We start from the raw sequence: 16,692 nt of genomic DNA, 5'->3' as shown, positions 1-16,692 counted from the left end.
GAGGGCTCAGTTGCTGCTTCCCTGGAATGGGATTGTTGTGTGCCTTCAAGTCTTTCTCGCCTCTAAGGCGACCCTGGCATGGGTTTTGTTTTGTCAAGATTGGTCCAGAGGGGGCTTGACGTGGCCTACCTTTGAGGCTGAGAGAGCGTGACTTCCCCAAGGTGGGCAGGGAGGACTCGAACCCAGGCCTCAAACCACCACTCACACTGTCACTGGGTTTTCTAAGGAAGATAGGTCCAGAGGGGGTTTGACGTGGCTTTCTCCTGAGGCCGAGAGAGTGTGACTTGCGTAAGGCCACCCAATGGGTTTCCCAGGCTGACCAGGGTATCAAGCCAGGGGTTAATGCCTCTGCTTGTAGTGGTTCCCAAACTCTGGCCTTCCAGTTGTTTTGGACACCAGCTCCCAGAATCCTGGAGCATTGGCCAAGATGGCTGAGGCTTCTGGGAGCTGAAGTCCAAAACACCCAGAGGACCAGAGTTTGGGAATCACAGTTAGCCAGTTTCACCCGCCTAGAGATGGATACAGCCAGGCTTCCAAAAGGGTACCATATATACTCGACTATGACCCAATACAGACAGGCCAAAATAAAGCTGCTTCGGGTCACTTTGGAGGTATGCTGTTTAAATGATGTCCTTAGGACTGGAGCATGGCTTTTGGCGCAGCTTCCGGACTCTTAGGACGCAAACATCATACCTCCAAAGTGACCCGAAGCAGCTTTATTTTGGCCTGTCTGTATGGGCCCTATAAGTCGACCTCATGTATACGGTAAGTCGGAGGCAGGTATTGGGGCCAACATTACGGATTTTGAAATTACCCATGGATAAGTTGAGGATAAAACATAAAGTCATGAAGCAAAGGAAAAGAATGCAGAAGAACTGACAAAATCCCAGTAGACATAACTGTTTGTGTTCACACTAAAGGCTGGATGGATGAGAGAATAGAAGGGGTCAGTGCTTCCCGGATAGGTTATGCACTAGCCTTTCACCAGGGGATGGTTCCTCCTTAATTAGGAATTAAAATACAGTACTTACATTGACCCATGGATGAGTCGATTTAGATTTTGTGGGTCAATTTTTTGACTAAATTTTCTAGACTGATACATGAGTATATACAGTAAGTAGATTCTTGATTCTCTTCCTAAGCCATAGGGCAGTGATGTCCAAACTGGCCCTCCAGGTGTTTTGGACTTCAGCTCCCAGAATCCCAAACCATTGGCCAAGGTGGCTGAGGCTTCTGGGAGCTGAAGTCCAAAGCAGCTGGAGGGCCAGAGTTTGGACATTGCTGCCATAGAGTTCTCATCCTTGCCAGTGATTGTGGGCATGGGAACAGGGCACTTTAAAATGTGTGCATGTGTGTGTATAACGTCATGTCACTGCTAGTCTATGACAATCTCATGAATTTCATAGGTTTGGCTTAGGCAAAGAATACTAAATACAGCCTATAGCACTCGGTATTCACTGGCAGTCTTCCACCCAAGTACCAACTTGGGCTGGCCCTGCTTAGCTTCCAAGATCAGATCTGTAAACCCTGGTAAATGGGATTATTGTCATGTCTGTGTGACACAGGACTGTACAGTGAGCCCTTGGTATCTGCTGAGATTTGGTTACAGGACCTCCTACGGATACCAAAATCCATGGATGCTCAAGTCCCATTAAATATAATGGCATAGTAAAATGGGGTCCCTTATATAAAATGGCAAAATGAAGGTTTGCTTTTTGGAATTTATACATATATTTGAATATTTTCAAGACATGGATGCTTGAATCCAAGGATAAAGAACCCATGGCTATGAAGGGCCTAGTGTACTTGTGTAGCATGCAGTGTTTCCAAGATCCTGAAGCATCATCCTTGAAATTACAACAGTCACAACTCATTTGTTGTGATCACATACACAGGTACCCCTTTATCAGGCCAACAGCTTTTTTGCTGTACTAGTTTGGCTAAAACTGTTATTCACATATCACTCTTTGATGTGAATAGGCCTCAGGGACTGACCCTATGGAGAACTTAAGAAAAGTAACCTTTGTAAGATCGGTCTGCTAAAAATTGTCATATTTTTTTGTAGTGCTTCTTTGACAATGTTCACTTTCAAGAAAGAAATGGCTATACTAAAAAAATATATAAAAGAAAGATCAGTCAAACCCATCAGCAACAGAAGCTAGCATTTCAACACAACCTTTGCTTTTATTGCCCCTTTTCCGACTTGATAAAACTTCATCCTGGATTTTTGGAAAGTTCACCTAAGTCCCTTTTGAGGGGGCAGATTTCAAAATTACTGTAAAGTGAAGGGCAAAGTCTGATTCCGGCCGGAAAAAATATATTAAAGCCATAAATAGTTGCGTGAACCTTGGTGCTCTGTTCTTGCATTTATAAAGGAGGGTGCCTTTGTTACAGCTGCATCTTACCTTGGGATGAGGCTGAGCTCATACCTAAGAAAGGCATATTAAAAGGGTAACTTTTTTTCTGGCTTCTTCCTCCCTCTCTGTATTTGTGATATTACCTGCCCTGTTGGTCTCTTCTTGTCTTTAAAAGAAAGTGTGTCAGTTTCTGAGTCGGATTCCTTTTAAAAATGTACATTGTTCTTCTGTTCTTTGACATTTGAAGCGTGGCACAAACTGAGCTCTATCCTTGGTTAGTAAAAGCTCTTTAAAGCTTATATACACATGGGCATGTCTCTGCAACTTTTCTCTGTACCTTTTTGAAACCCCATGTCTCCTTCATTATAGATCTTATTGATTTTTGGATTATATGGGGCAGAGGTCACTTCTTAACAATGGGAAGTTGGGGAGGGAGAAATCTGCTCTTTTTCTGACTGGTGAAGAGGGAATGTTCTTTATTTCTAGGTTTGCATGCATTAGATTTTGATAGAGTGACTGGAAAAGATACTGTCAAGTAGTTAAGAGTTTGAGGTAGACAGCTACCTGCTCATGAATTATTGTAAGGATAAGGTTTTGCTTGCAAAATCAATTATATGTAGAAATCAGAGACATAGCTGTGTTAGTCTGGGATATCAATATGGAAAGGGATATTGTAGCACCTTTGAGACTAACAATATCACACTACACTGTTATCTCGCTATTATTCCACTTTAACTGATATGGCTGCCATCTGTGAAATCCTGGGATTTGCAGTTTATGGCAAGGTGTTTAGAATTCTCAATCAGGTTGCTTTTAGACCTCACTAAACTACAAATCCCAGAATTCCACAGGAAGCAGCCATAGCAGTTAAAGGGGAATCATAGAGTTATGACTATGTTGTAGTATGATATTGTCAGGTCTAAGAAAGCTGATGATACAACTTCTTTTGCCCAGCTAGTCTACAAGACCCCTTTCCATAATCTGTAGAGAGTTGTATGAGCTAGTTTGAAAGTTTAGTGTGTAGATACTTGTGGTAAAAACTCCCCAGTCCTTTTCTGAGGTCTTGCATTTGACTCTCATTTTATGATTGGCTGGGCAGAAATTGTATAAGGGGCACAGAGAGATACCACAGACATTATTCCTAAGAATGGGAGTAGATGTAATCATTTGTTGAAACAAAAAACGACCATTTTGTGGTTATGACACCTTAAATAGGGGCAGATTTACTATAGCATAAGCTTAGTGAACCTGGGCTCAGTTTATCTGAAGCTTTATGTGTTACCCCTAATTGGCTGACATCTTATTGGGAAGTTCTAGAGCTAGAAACCTTTCAGTCTAAAAAAACAGGGTTGTTGGGAAGGATTTTAATATAAATGAGGCTAGTGATGTTTGGGTATTTTACCAGAAAAATTAATTCAATATACACACTCAATATTGATTAGCTTTTCAATGCTGCATTTTGTTTGGTTTACAGAATACTATACATAGGAACATTTTTTTTAAATCAGTAAAATGGTCATATGGGTGAACTGTTTTGAGAAAGTGAATAAGTTTACCATTTTTCATCTTGCATGCAATAGTTCATAATATTCTGTAGAGTATAAGAAGCTAAAGGGCTTTAATTTCCATCTGGAACCACCAAGTAGGTGCTGAACAAAGAAAATTTTGTAGCAGGGTTTGGAAATTTTACTTCTTTTAACGTCAGCTCCCAGAATCATCCAGCCAGCATGGGCAAGATTATGGGTGTTGTAATCTAAAACAGTAATTTTTCCAAGCATTAGGTTGGAACTGTTGCCCTGTAGCACAGAAATACTGTTTTTTAAATTAGGTGTTCTATCATCTTCTATACAAAGCCAGTTTTTCCAAAGACAGAGATTAGATCTTGTTTTGATGCCTTTGTTAACATCAGCCTTTGAACCGGAATTTTCCCCTGGTTTGGAGCTGCTTGATTGGATCTGCACATAATTAACCGGGTGGGGGCAGCAGTAGTTTTCCTCTGAAATGTTGGGCTTGGGCCACTGTAAATTGCCAGGCCAGACTAGACAAGCTGGATTTACTATATAACTTGTTATATAGCATGCTCAAACGTAGCATTCTCCCAAGGAAAGACTTTGCAATAGGAGCCTAAAATACTCTAACCAGAGCCATACAGGTAAGTCTTGTCTTGATAGGAGATTATTATACTGTTCTTTTGTATTTATGAAAGACCTAATTTAGGCAATGGATCTATATATCCACCAAAAGTCCATGGCATTGCCTCACACAATATATGATTTTAAACAGATGCAGATACTGTACAGCCATGCTTACTTTGCACTAGATTTTTTTAAAATGTTTTTATTAATATTTTACAAGTAAAATAAATAAATACATAGAGGTAAACTCGAATATTATTGGAATGTAAGATGTATTTTACTTTGCACTAGATTTTTGAGGTGAAAGCCTATATCTGGAATAAATTTTTATTTGCCTGGGTACACTTACTTTTGATATTTCTGGTCACTGAAACTGGGATATTTCCCTCTTCCCATTAAAAAATATGTTTTGGGGCAGGGGCATGAGAGAATGGTTATAAAATCTAGAACTCTGGAGGTTGTGTCCTGTCAATTGTTCTGTTCTGTGTTCTCTTCACTGGGTTGTTGTTATCTGAATCACTGTAGCAAAAAATTGGGCCAAAGGCTTTCAGGTATTATCACACTGTATAAAATGCTTTGTAGTATTGGTACCTAGATGTCCAAAGAGTTGTAGAAAAGCACTATGTCCTTTTATACTGGTGCTACACTGCACTCACAATATAATTTTCTTCCCCTACCGTACCCTTCTGACCTCAGTGCTATCTAAAAACTGTCTGTAGGGTTTCCCAGTCTCACTTCTATTGAGAAAAGCAATTCTGTCAACATGTGATTCCACTGGATTTGATCCTATGATTAATCATATTGTAGCATACTAAAAATTTAGAGTAGGTGAAATTCAGCTATAGCAATAAGTTGTAGTTTATTGTTATGGTTTATTATGGGAATGAGCTTAAACGAGCTTTAGTCATGTGTATTCTGCACTCATCCTCTCTTTGGCATGATTATGAGGAGAAGATGGGGCCCTTGTGCTTCTGTTTGACTACTCACAGCATTATATCTGAACCACTGTTGTGGTTAGCCTTAACCATGGTTCATTGGAATAAATCAACCAAGCTTTAAGTTGGTTTGTTTCAATAAATCACAATTAAGACAATTACAGTTTGTCTGGGTGGTTAGCCTTGTGTTTGTTTTTTTAATGCAAAAGTCACAATCTATTCCTCAGAGCTTTGGTGGAGGAGGAGAGGATAAAGTGGTACACAGAAGCCCAAGACTCACCTAGGCTCATTTCTTTAATGATAACCATTTATTTTTTTGTGCTTTAACACAACCATTGTATCATCATACATACAGAGTAGTTTAGGACTGAGTTTGTCTGAAACAAAACAGAAGTATATTTCCTGGCCTCTGCTGATTTGGTACAAAGTGGTTACGGTTAAGTCTTGCTTTGAAGGTTCACTCAAAGTTGTTTCTAAAGTTGTAGGTATAGTTACACTTAAATTAGGGAGACTGATGCAAAAATGTTTGTGGTTGAAGAAACACAGGTTTATTTATATTAATCCATTTATATCAATCTGTCTCGTAATCTGGGCAAATGTTGCTGCTGAAGGAAACCCTCTTTGCTATCCTATAGGAAATTCTATGGATGCTTGTCATCTTTCAATTTACAGTGCCAGGGATGATTTTAATTTAATATTTTTCCTTCACCTGGGACAATGTTAGTCCTGGAAAAGGATTGAATGGTCTGATTCACTGTGTTCTTTCTGAGGATGTGGCAGCAGCAACCCCTGTGTTGTGGTTCATAGCAATGAGAGCATGCGCTTAGGCTGCAAAAACAAAAACAAAAAACCAGGCTTGCTGATGAATGGCTGGAATTTAAAGCAGGGAAAGTATAGCATTTAAACATGGTTTTCTAGTTTGTTTTGGCAGAGACTCAAGCCTAGACTCCTGTATGAGTAATGCCAGTCTCCATATGAATTAGCTGTTAATGAATTTACTGAAGTCACATAGCTTTGCATAAAAGCTCAAATGGCAAAATATGGCTCTGGAAATGTGCAGAATACAAGAACATCCCACATTTGAGGGCAAAATGTGTTTTCCAGTCCATTAATGTCACAAGTCCCACAGTAGGGTAAATACTTGCCATAACTCTGAGTACACTGTATTAAATTGAGCATAAATTGTTGGAAGTTCCAGTTGAAACAAGATTTGATTGTTTAAGACAGTGGTCCCCAAACATTTTGGGCTATCTCCCTTTCCTCTTAGGTGAGGACCCTAGTGTCCACCAATGCCTATTTCTTAATATTAGATCTACTCTTTTACTTCAAATTCAAAATAACCAATCACAGTCACTGCTCCCTTTGCATTCATTCATCCTGGGAGCAGCAACCAAGCAACTGGGTTAGCAGCAACCAAGAAGTCTCTCACCCATGCCAGTCTTATAGCAAAGGTTAGCCCAGGTGAAAGACTGCTTGACTAGCTACTCAGTTGCTGTTCCCTTTGCACCTGATCATCCTGAGAGCAGCAACTGAACAGCTGGCAGAGTAGTGACAGAGAAGCCTCTTGCCCATGCTAGCCTTGCAGCAAAGGCCAGCCAAGGCTCCCTGTGCTTCTCATTACCCTGGGAGCAGCAACTGAGCAACTGGCCGAGCTTTGATGGAGAAGCCTATTGTCCATGCCAACCTTGTGGCAAAAGCTGGTACAGCTGAGAGGCTTCTTGGTCACTGTTCAATCGGCTGCTTGGTTGTTGCTCCCAAGGTGGCTGGGTGCAAAGGTGGAAGCTTCTCCCCAGCGAGGAAGGACTCTCAATCTAAAAGATACAAGAGAGATGAAGGACTCTTTCAAAGAATCCATCATGGATACTCCTTCTCCTTCCCCAGAGATGTGCCTTCCCCACACAAGTCCCCCCCCCCATCAGAAAACATTGTTTCTTCTGCTACTTCTTCTCTCCACCTGACCCACAAAAGAAACCAAGAGTGGCAGTTCAGCTGAACCCTGCCAGCCAAGTCCTGGCAAAGCTCAGAAAGCTTCAACAGGGTCCCAAATGTGAAAGCTTCTTCCCCACCGCCACACGCTCCAACTCCTCACTCCAGTCAGTCCATTCCAAAAGGGTTCTGTGGCTGTGAGTTCACAGGGGACACCACTATACACAGTAGTGTTAAGGGATCCTGAAAAGAGAAGTTTCATACAACCCTTATCCCACCATGATCCTAAAAGGCTGCTGGTTTGTCTTGTCTTTCATGCATGCCAATATTGTACTTTCTTTTTTTTTAATTTCAATAATCTTTATTGAGAAACCATACAACAATAAATAAAAGGAAAAAAAACAATATTTGCGTCATTCTTTTACCTACTTAAACCTTACGACACATTCCCCCCCACCCCCACCCTAATTCTTCTACATTCACAGTTAAACTGATAGTTTATTAATAGCTCTACTTCTCTTCGAACCTCTATTGATTAGTATTTTTTACATTGCAGCCAACCCCGCATATCTAGATGCTTTTATATTACACTTTGAAAGCCCCTGATTTTCAATTTTAACATCTTATAGTCTTATATATATATATATAAATATAAATGTAGATATAGATATAAGAGAGGGGAGAGAAAATCTCAGAAACCGTCCTCATCATTAACTATAGAGGGAGTTCTTTATTTCTTTAAGAGGCGCCATCTTTTTTTGCAGTATTCTAGAAAGGGGTCCCAAGTTTGTTTTGCTTCTTGAACTTCTTCCTTTAACTCCATTGTTATTTTGTCCATTTCTATAATATTGAAAGATTTTTGCAGCCAGTTATCAACTGTTGGGATTTCATCCGTATGCCAGAATTGTGCAATTGACATTCTGGCAGTAGTGAGCAGGTATAAGACTTGCTTGAGGTGTTTTCTGACATCCTGATTGTCGGCTATATTTAGGAGGAAAAGTTCGGGTTCGAGGTTGATTTTAATTCTGTAGATATTTTGGATAATCCTACATACCAAATTCCAATTTTTTTTTATTTTAGGGCAAAGCCACCACATGTGGAAAAAATTACCGAGCCCCTCTTACATTTCCAACATTCTGCCTTGCTGTTTTTATATATTTTCCCCAATCTTGAGGGAGTTAGGTACCAGCGGTGTATCATTTTCATCAAATTCTCTTTTATATCTGCACATGTTGAAAATTTAATATCTTTACCCCATGCCCTTTCCCATTGTTCTAAACTAATTGGGTGTCCTATGTCCCCTGCCCACTTTATCATACAGTGTTTAATTTGATCAGTTTCCAATTCCAGCTTCAAACACATTTTATAAAGTCTAGATATTCTCCCTCTCTTGTCTTTGTTTTTAATGATCTCCCCCAATTCAGTATCATCCGGACCGATTCCAAATTGTTTACTATCCATCTTAAATCTTGCCCATAGTTGGCGATAGGGGAACCACTGCAATTTAATCTCTTCTCTTTCTAATTCTTCTTTGGATTTCATTAACTTTTCACTTCCTTTTAACTTCAAAATTTCTTTATATCTTATCCATCCTTTACTCTCAAGTTTTGTATTTCTTAAAAAAGCCTCATGTGGTGACACCCAGTCTGGTATACTTCTGTATATTTTCCCTTTATAAATTTTCCAAACCCTTAACAAAGACCTTCTCACAATGTGATCTTTGAATTGCTTGTTACATTCTAACTTTCCATACCACAGGTAGGGCCAATATTGTACTTTCATTGGAGGCCTCTCTGCTGGCCCCCTTTCCCTCACCAGCCCCTTGGATCTTTCCACCACCCCCTTTAAGGTAAGAAGGTCTTTATGGAGTAGAATAAGAATGGTGGTGATAATGTTGCTGACAGTTTACATACTGTACTTTCAATTGTCATGGTAAAAAATTTTGCTGCCCTTTGAAGACGTGGTAAGCTGCAGCCTTTCCCTTAGCCTTCAATCTACAAAGATAGACATTCTCACACTGAGAAGCTTTCTGAAGATGACAGCTCTGTGAAATCAGATTCAGGCCTTCAAAGGGTTACTTGTCTGGACAAGACTATAGTGTCTAGAATGTCCAAGACAGCATGGCCCCACTGACCATGCTGGCTTGGGAATTCAGTGAGCTGAAGTCCAAAAAACAAACTAGCAAGCTCCAGTCTGACTTTAATTTATTGTTATTTGAGGAATGATCAGAAATTAGACTTCTTTGGCCATCTAGGGGGTCATTTCCAAGAAAGCTTCACCTCAGGGTTTGTACAAGGTGACCCTCCATCTTTTGACTATATGTTATTGCAAACACTTCCCCCTGGACTTTCATGCAAATGTATACAGCCCTTTTACATCAAACAGTTATTAGTGATTCCACTTTAACTGCCATGGCTGCATCCTGTACAATCCTGGGGTTTACAGTTTAGGGCCATTTAGAATTTTCATCCGGAGAACTCTAGTGCCTCCCCAAACTACAAATTCCAGGTTTCCATAGGATGCAACCATGGCAGTGATATGATACTGCTGTAATTGTGTGGCATGAAGGGGGTCCTGATGGAAGGGTTCCTAGTGTGGATCATGATCTAAAGGCTTTGTACATTTACTTCATCCTTTCCTTAAAATATTCTCAATGGTGGTGGTGGAGAGACAGAAGACACAACTGGAAAAAACAAAAGAATTACAAATAGACCCCCTGTAAAATTCCAGGAATAAGATAAAATGAGAGATTATACCATAAAAGTCTCATCTGGAGGCACCCTCCTTCTTTGTACTCAGACCATATACAGATTCTGTGCTTTCTTGGGCAGACTCTGGGAACTTTCTAGAGCTTTTGCAATGGGATTGGCACTTTTGACCTTTCCCTTCTTCTTCCCTTGATTCTTTCTTCTCATTGAAAGACCTGTGCTATCCTATAATCCAGTTTTCTGTAATCTTCCATTCTTCTTTATCCTCCTTAATTTCCTGCGGAACGTTGGAAACTTTTCCATTTCTATTTATGTTTTAAGCCATCTCTTCCTTACACTTTGCTTCATCAGTGAGCCGAACTGTAACCAAAATGATATGTAGAGAACAACCAAAAATTAAAAATTTACTTTTTAGCAACTGTTACACACTATTTAGCTGTTTTTTTGTTTTGTTATTTGGATTTTGGGTAATTGCACATGAAGAGCATGTGTGTTTCTCTTGCCCAGTATAATACAGGCAGAAATACAGATATGGATGCAGTATTTCAAATATGACAGTGCTGCAGAAGAAGAGGAAGTTCTCTAGAGCTTTGTTCCTGTATTTACTCTTTGTTCTGTGCATGAAATGAGCTTTGTTTTCGTGCTTGTTGTGACACAGGAAGAGAAAATACCAAAACAGCTCCTGTCTTAAAAAAACAATTTTGCCACCAATTGTAGCTGCTGGAAAAGATACACATATCAGGGGTGGCCCAAAAGAGCTTTTTAAAAAATTTCTTTTAAAAATATATACCTTATTATTTGCATGCATGTTTACAATGGCGGGTTACAGACCGCCATTTAGGACGCTCTCCGTGCGTCCTAGGGTTAGGAAGGGGCATCCTAGGGTTAGGAAGGGTTGCCCCTTCCTAACCGGCCCTGTTCCCAACACGCGCGGAGCGCGGCCTAAATGGCAGTGCCCATCCATATGGGCGCTGCCATTTTTACGTCTTGGACGCACAGCGTCCAGACGTGGTGCACCGGAAGTGATGCCGCGAGAGCGCGCCTCGCACTTCGCGGCGCCACTTCCGGGGGCCAAAAAGGAGCACCATTTTGGAGCTCCTTTTTGGCTGCGGCCAGAAGCCTCACGGTCTGGCCGCTGGGGCTTCCCGCTGCAGCTAATGGCGGCGGCGGCAGACCACCCGCTTTAGGGCGGTCTGTAATGCACCATAGTTTCAAATATAATTAATGAGACTGGTATCTTTCTACATTTTAAAAATAAATAAATAAATAATAATAACAACTTATTTATAGCCCGCTTTTCCAGGGTAGATCAAAGCGGGTTACAACAAAGCAAAAGGGAATACAAAACAGAATACAAAACATACAATATAAACATCATAAAAACAACTCATTACGTTCAAACACTATAAAAATATGAACAGCATAAAAAACCGGAGAAAACAAACTAGCTGAATGAAACCATTGTATAACAGGGGAGAACAGCATGAAGTCAGGACACATGGGGGAAAGCTTGTCGGAAGAGAAAGGTCTTTAGTTCCTTCCTAAAGAGATCAAGAGAGGTGACGGAGCGGAGCTCATCAGGAAGAGAGTTCCAAAGCTGCGGGGCCGAGATGGAAAACGCCCTTTGTGCAGTCAAGGTGTATTTTGACTTAGGAACCCTTAACAAGTGCTTCCCGCCCAATCTGAGAGTGCGGGGAGGATTATATGGGGAGAGGCGGTACTCCAAGTACCCTTGGCCCAAGCCATTTAGGGCTTTATAGGTCATAACCAACACCTTGTATTGCGCCCAGAAGCGAATAGGCAGCCAATGTAGATCTTGCAGGATAGGTGTTATATGGCTGGTCCTGGAGCATCCAGTGACCAACCTTGCTGCCATATTCTGTACTAATTGAAGCTTCCGGGCATGGTACAAGGGTTGCCCCATGTAGAGCGCATTGCAGAAATCCAATTGAGAGGTTACCAGAGCATGTACCACCGTTTCAAGGTCCCCCCGGCCCAGGTAGGGTCGCAGCTGGCGTATCAGCCGAAGCTGATAACAGGTGCTCCTGACCGTTGCATCCACCTTAGATGTAAGGTGGAGTGACGAATCCAGAAGCACCCCCAGACTGCGAACTGAGTCCTTCAGGGGAAGCGTGACCCCATTCTGGACAAGTGGACAAACTTCCATCCCCGGGCCCGGGGAACTGATAACACCGCGTCCCGTGAAGCCAGATGATCTCTCCCAGCAGTTTCATGTAAATGTTGAATAGCATGGGGGACAGAATGGCTCCTTGAGGGACACCAGATGTAAGCGCCCTCTTGTTGGAGCACAAGTCCCCCAGCTGCACCATCTGGAATCTTCCCGAGAGGTAGGAACGGAACTACTGGAGCGCAGTGCCCCCGATACCCAACTCTCTCAGGCGTTCCAGAAGGATACCATGGTCAATGGTATCGAAAGCCGCTGAGATGTCCAAAAGCACTAACAGGGACACGCTACCCCTGTCCATGCTCAGACGGAGATCATCGACCAGGGCGACCATGGCAGTCTCAACTCCATAGCCCGCCCAGAAGCCGGTTTGAAATGGGTCTAGAAAATCCGTTTCATCCAAGATCACTTGAAGCTGGAAGGCAACCACCCTCTTGATCACCTTCCCCAAAAAAGGCAGCAGCGAAACAGGCCGATAATTATTCCGAATCAGGGGGTCTAGGGAAGGCTTTTTTAGCAGTGGTTTTACAACGGCCAATTTTAAGCTAGATGGAAACCGCCCTTCCCCAAAAGATGAATTGATTATGCGGCGCAACATAGAAATTACGGCCGTCCCCCCCTGAGCTGCCAGCCATGAGGGACAGGGATCGAGAGAGCAGGTCATCTTCCTAACACTTCGAAGAATCTTGTCCACTTCCTCAGTACTCACAAACTCAAAATGATCCAGTCTAACAAAGTCCACGGAAGCTCTGGAGACCTCTACCCTGGATTCTGAAGAAATACTGGCGTCGAGATCAGCCCTTATTCAAGAGATTTTATCCGCGAAGAAGTTGTTAAACTTGTCACAGCAGGCTTTGGATGGTTCTAGAATAGGGTTCAGGGAGGGGGGCAGTTGAGTAAGCTCCCTCACTACCCTGAACAGCTCTGCCGGATGCGACTCCGCGGACGCAATATGTGCAGCATAGAACGAATGCTTTGCTGCACTTATTGCCACTCTGCATGCTTTGCTGCACTTATTGTCACTCCATAGGCCTTCAAATGTGCCTTATCGGCCTAGTGCTGATGTCTTCGCCAGTTGCGCTCTAGTCGTTGCGCAGCCCGCTTCCTTTCCCTGAGATCTTCTGTATACCAGGGTTGTTTTTTGGAAGTGGGCCGGAAAGGATGCTTGGGAGCGATACTGTGTATAGCCCTGGAGAGATCTATATCCCAGGTGTTAGTCAGGGCATCAACAGAATCGCCATCAGTTCCAACCATATACCCCTCTAGGGCTTCTTGGAACCTTTTGGGTTTCATCAGCCTTCGAGGGTGGACCATCCTAATAGGTCCACCACCCCCAGGAGGGAATTGGGCAGATGCCTTGAAGCTAGCTTCGACCAGGAAATGGTCCGTCCATGACAGGGCAGAGACATTGGTTACCTCTGCCCACAGCGTCTCCATGTCCGTACAAAAGACGACATCGAGTGTATTACCAGCAGAATGTGTAGGCCCTGAGACCAGTTGGGACAGGCCCATGGCAGTCATGGTAGCCATGAACTCCCGAGCCACATCAGATGGACCATTGCTGGCCTCGAAGGGGATGTTGAGGTCCCCCAGGACAAGAAGCCTAGGGGCTCGAGTACCAGCTCCGAGACCAGCTGTGTCAGCTTGGCCAGGGAGTCTGTTAGCACACGGGGTGGCCGGTAGACCAACAGAATCCCTAGATTGTCCCTAGCCTTCAGGGTCAGGTAAATACACTTGATAAAGTCAGTTTGTTGGACACGGTTCCTGGTCAAGGAAAGGGTGTTCTTATGGATCAAGGCAACACCCCCCCCCCCCCACCTAACCTGGTCTGGTCCTTAACTGAGTATCCAGCTGGAAGGGCCTGTGCCCACACTGCTTCACTTTCAGGCCCAAGCCATGTTTCAGTAATGCAAGCCAGGTCACAGCTCTTATCCTGAATAAGGTCGTAAATAATGTGGGTCTTATTCCTTACAGACCTGGCATCGCATAGGAGCAGAGACAGGGTTTGTGGTACAGTTGGACTGACCCTCAGATCTCTTTGGTTAGGAGAGTAGAAGGAAGGAGAGATAGATATTACGCATAAGGATGAGCAGGACTTTCAGTGGATTGTGAAATATACTATAGAAAATATTTAAGCCTGATGTTCACAGCCTTTCCGTACTTCAGTATTACAGAGTCTCTCAAAATCTGCTTGGGAAAGAAAATTGATAAAAATGTTTGGTCTGTTCTTGTGGACTGCATTCTCACGGTTCTATAGAACTGGTCACTGTTTCTAGCAGCAGATTCAGCTAGTTTAATGCTCAAATAAATGGAAGCAAAACAGAGATAATGACAGGCATATATGCTCATGTTCAGGGAAAAGATTGTAGAATTAAAACGAAATCTTTAAAACAGCCCTTACACTCTCCTTCATGAAAAGTGAATGTACTCAGGAGAAAGTTAAATGTCCTTTGGAACCGGAATTATTCTGGAGCAGGGCATGACTTGCTGGCATTCTAAACAGGAGAACTCTAATAGAAAGTAATGATACATTTTGCTGCAGGTCTCTCTTCTCAACATCTTAATCTGGAATTAGTTCAGAAGGGATTCTGTAAATATTTAATTTTATCAAACACATTTCGACAGATTGAAGCTTGCCTTTATACTGATTGCTGTTTAAGGAGGTGAGGGGGGCATAATGGATGTACTGTAGTGGATCCTGATAGTTACAATTACATGTGCATCCTTCTGATTGTGGAGCAAAATAGATCTCTGCTGTAGTGCACATTGCAAAGTACATGCTTCTGATTCTGAGAACCCCTCCCTTTGAGGAGTCATTTAGCTGTGTTGGCCTGTAACTATGGCTCTGCACAAACCACATAATTCAATACTATGGAGCAAGCAAAAAAAAAATAAATGTTAGTATGTGTATGTGTGTGTATTAACATTCTTTTTTTGCTTACTCCTAGGAGCTATGCTCTGAAAGATCAAGTCCTGTCAGAAAGCTTTGCCTACCAGATTGTAACAGATTACAGTATTGTACATACAGTATACAGTACAAAAGATAAAATTTGGCTTTCTTTTTTTCAAAAAAATGTGCAGGGACAGCATAATCACAGCTCTTCTTTCCCTAGCCAGGTCATTTTAGTTGCAGAGCTGTAACATGCCTTCACCAATGGTGAGAAACAAATATGTTTTTTTAATATACATAATGTGAGCTACATTTTTTAATGCTCTGGGATTTCAGCTTCAAACAGAAACACACATGGGTGAAATGCAGATGTTTGTATTCAACTTTGACAGTATTGTTGCATTTAAAAAAAGATGAGGTTCTGTGGATAGTTGATTCTTGAAGGCATGGAACTGATGTTTGGGATAGGGTGGCACTTCATATGAAAGAGCAGATGCACAATTTTGGAGTATTCATAGAGCCAGCATTGGTGACAGGTGGCCTTAGTGTCGTGGAGTGATTTTTTAAACTCAATTTCAGATAGTAGCTTGAATTTGGCCCAAAAAGGAATACCAGGTTTCAGGCCAGGTTGTACCCATTACTGGACAGGAGTAGTATGACTGTGGTGATCCCTTCTCTGGTAACCTCCTATTTGCATTAATTTGTTGTTGGGGTGTGCTTTCAAGTCATTTCCAATTTATGGCAACCTTAAGGCAAACCTGTCACAGGCTTTTCTCAGCAAGATTTTGTTTAGAGAGAACTTGCCATTGCCTTCCTTTTAGGCTGAGAGAGTGTGACTTGCCTAAAGCAAGTCATTGGGTCTCCATGGCCAAGCAGGAAATCGAACCCTGGTCTCCAGAATCCTAGTCCAACACGCAAAGCACTACGCTACACTGGGTCTCTGTTTGACTTGTCACAAGAAGTCCTCAGGAGCTTCAGTCCAGCTGTCCTCAGATGTCCTCAGGAACTTCAGTCAGTGCAGAATGTGGCTGTTAGAAGTTTGATTGATTTTGCTAGGTTTATTATTTATTGATTACATTTAATGTCACCTTTCCTCTAAAAAGATAGAGCTCAAAATGACTGTCAAAGATCACTAAAAACAAACTAACCAATAAAACCATTAAAATCATTACATTAATCAGTAAACATCAGAAGTGTTTAAAAGGCCAGTTTGAAAAGCTGTGTCGTCAAACACTTCCTGAATGGTATAAAACTGGGAGGGGGACTGATCTTCATAGTTTTGGTATAGCACAGGAGAAAGCCCTTTCCCCTTGTGTTGCCTCAAAATTGGTGGTTTTGAAGACCTGAACATCCAGACAGATTACAATGAGATAGCCAGACCCCAAGATTTTTTTAGACTTTAATGATTACAGCTAATACTGTAGCTTGAATTTGATCCAAAGAGGAATGGGGAGGTATTGTAGGTCTTTTCACTATCATAGCAATATAATTTCTTAGCCATGTAAACCCACTGGGTGACCTTAGGCAAATCACACTCTCTCAGCCTCAGAGGATGG

The 16,692-nt window shown here is 42.1% G+C and overlaps 1 protein-coding gene across 6 annotated transcripts in view; it reads left to right on the top strand.

Annotated features, from left to right (window-relative positions):
* Positions 1-16,692, top strand: part of LOC149318389 (delta-1-pyrroline-5-carboxylate synthase-like) — a 38,920-nt gene that overhangs the window by 70 nt on the left and 22,158 nt on the right. The window contains exon 1 of one of the 6 annotated variants that reach the window (XM_089509584.1): positions 25-161. The exons of 4 other annotated variants lie outside the window; for them this stretch is intronic. The gene's annotated coding sequence lies outside the window, so the exon portion shown is untranslated. Of the gene's footprint in view, positions 1-24; positions 162-4,427; positions 4,510-16,692 lie in introns of those variants that run through there. One more of the 6 variants, XM_089509585.1, reaches the window with a different exon arrangement.

The sequence above is a fragment of the Sceloporus occidentalis genome, unplaced genomic scaffold (assembly GCF_023333645.1).
Source record: "Sceloporus occidentalis isolate IW3139 unplaced genomic scaffold, rSceOcc1.0.p SCAF_2, whole genome shotgun sequence".
In the NCBI taxonomy this organism is placed as follows: domain Eukaryota; kingdom Metazoa; phylum Chordata; class Lepidosauria; order Squamata; family Phrynosomatidae; genus Sceloporus; species Sceloporus occidentalis.
Note: the sequence above shows the minus strand (reverse complement) of the source record. Positions and strands in the feature narration are given on the sequence as shown.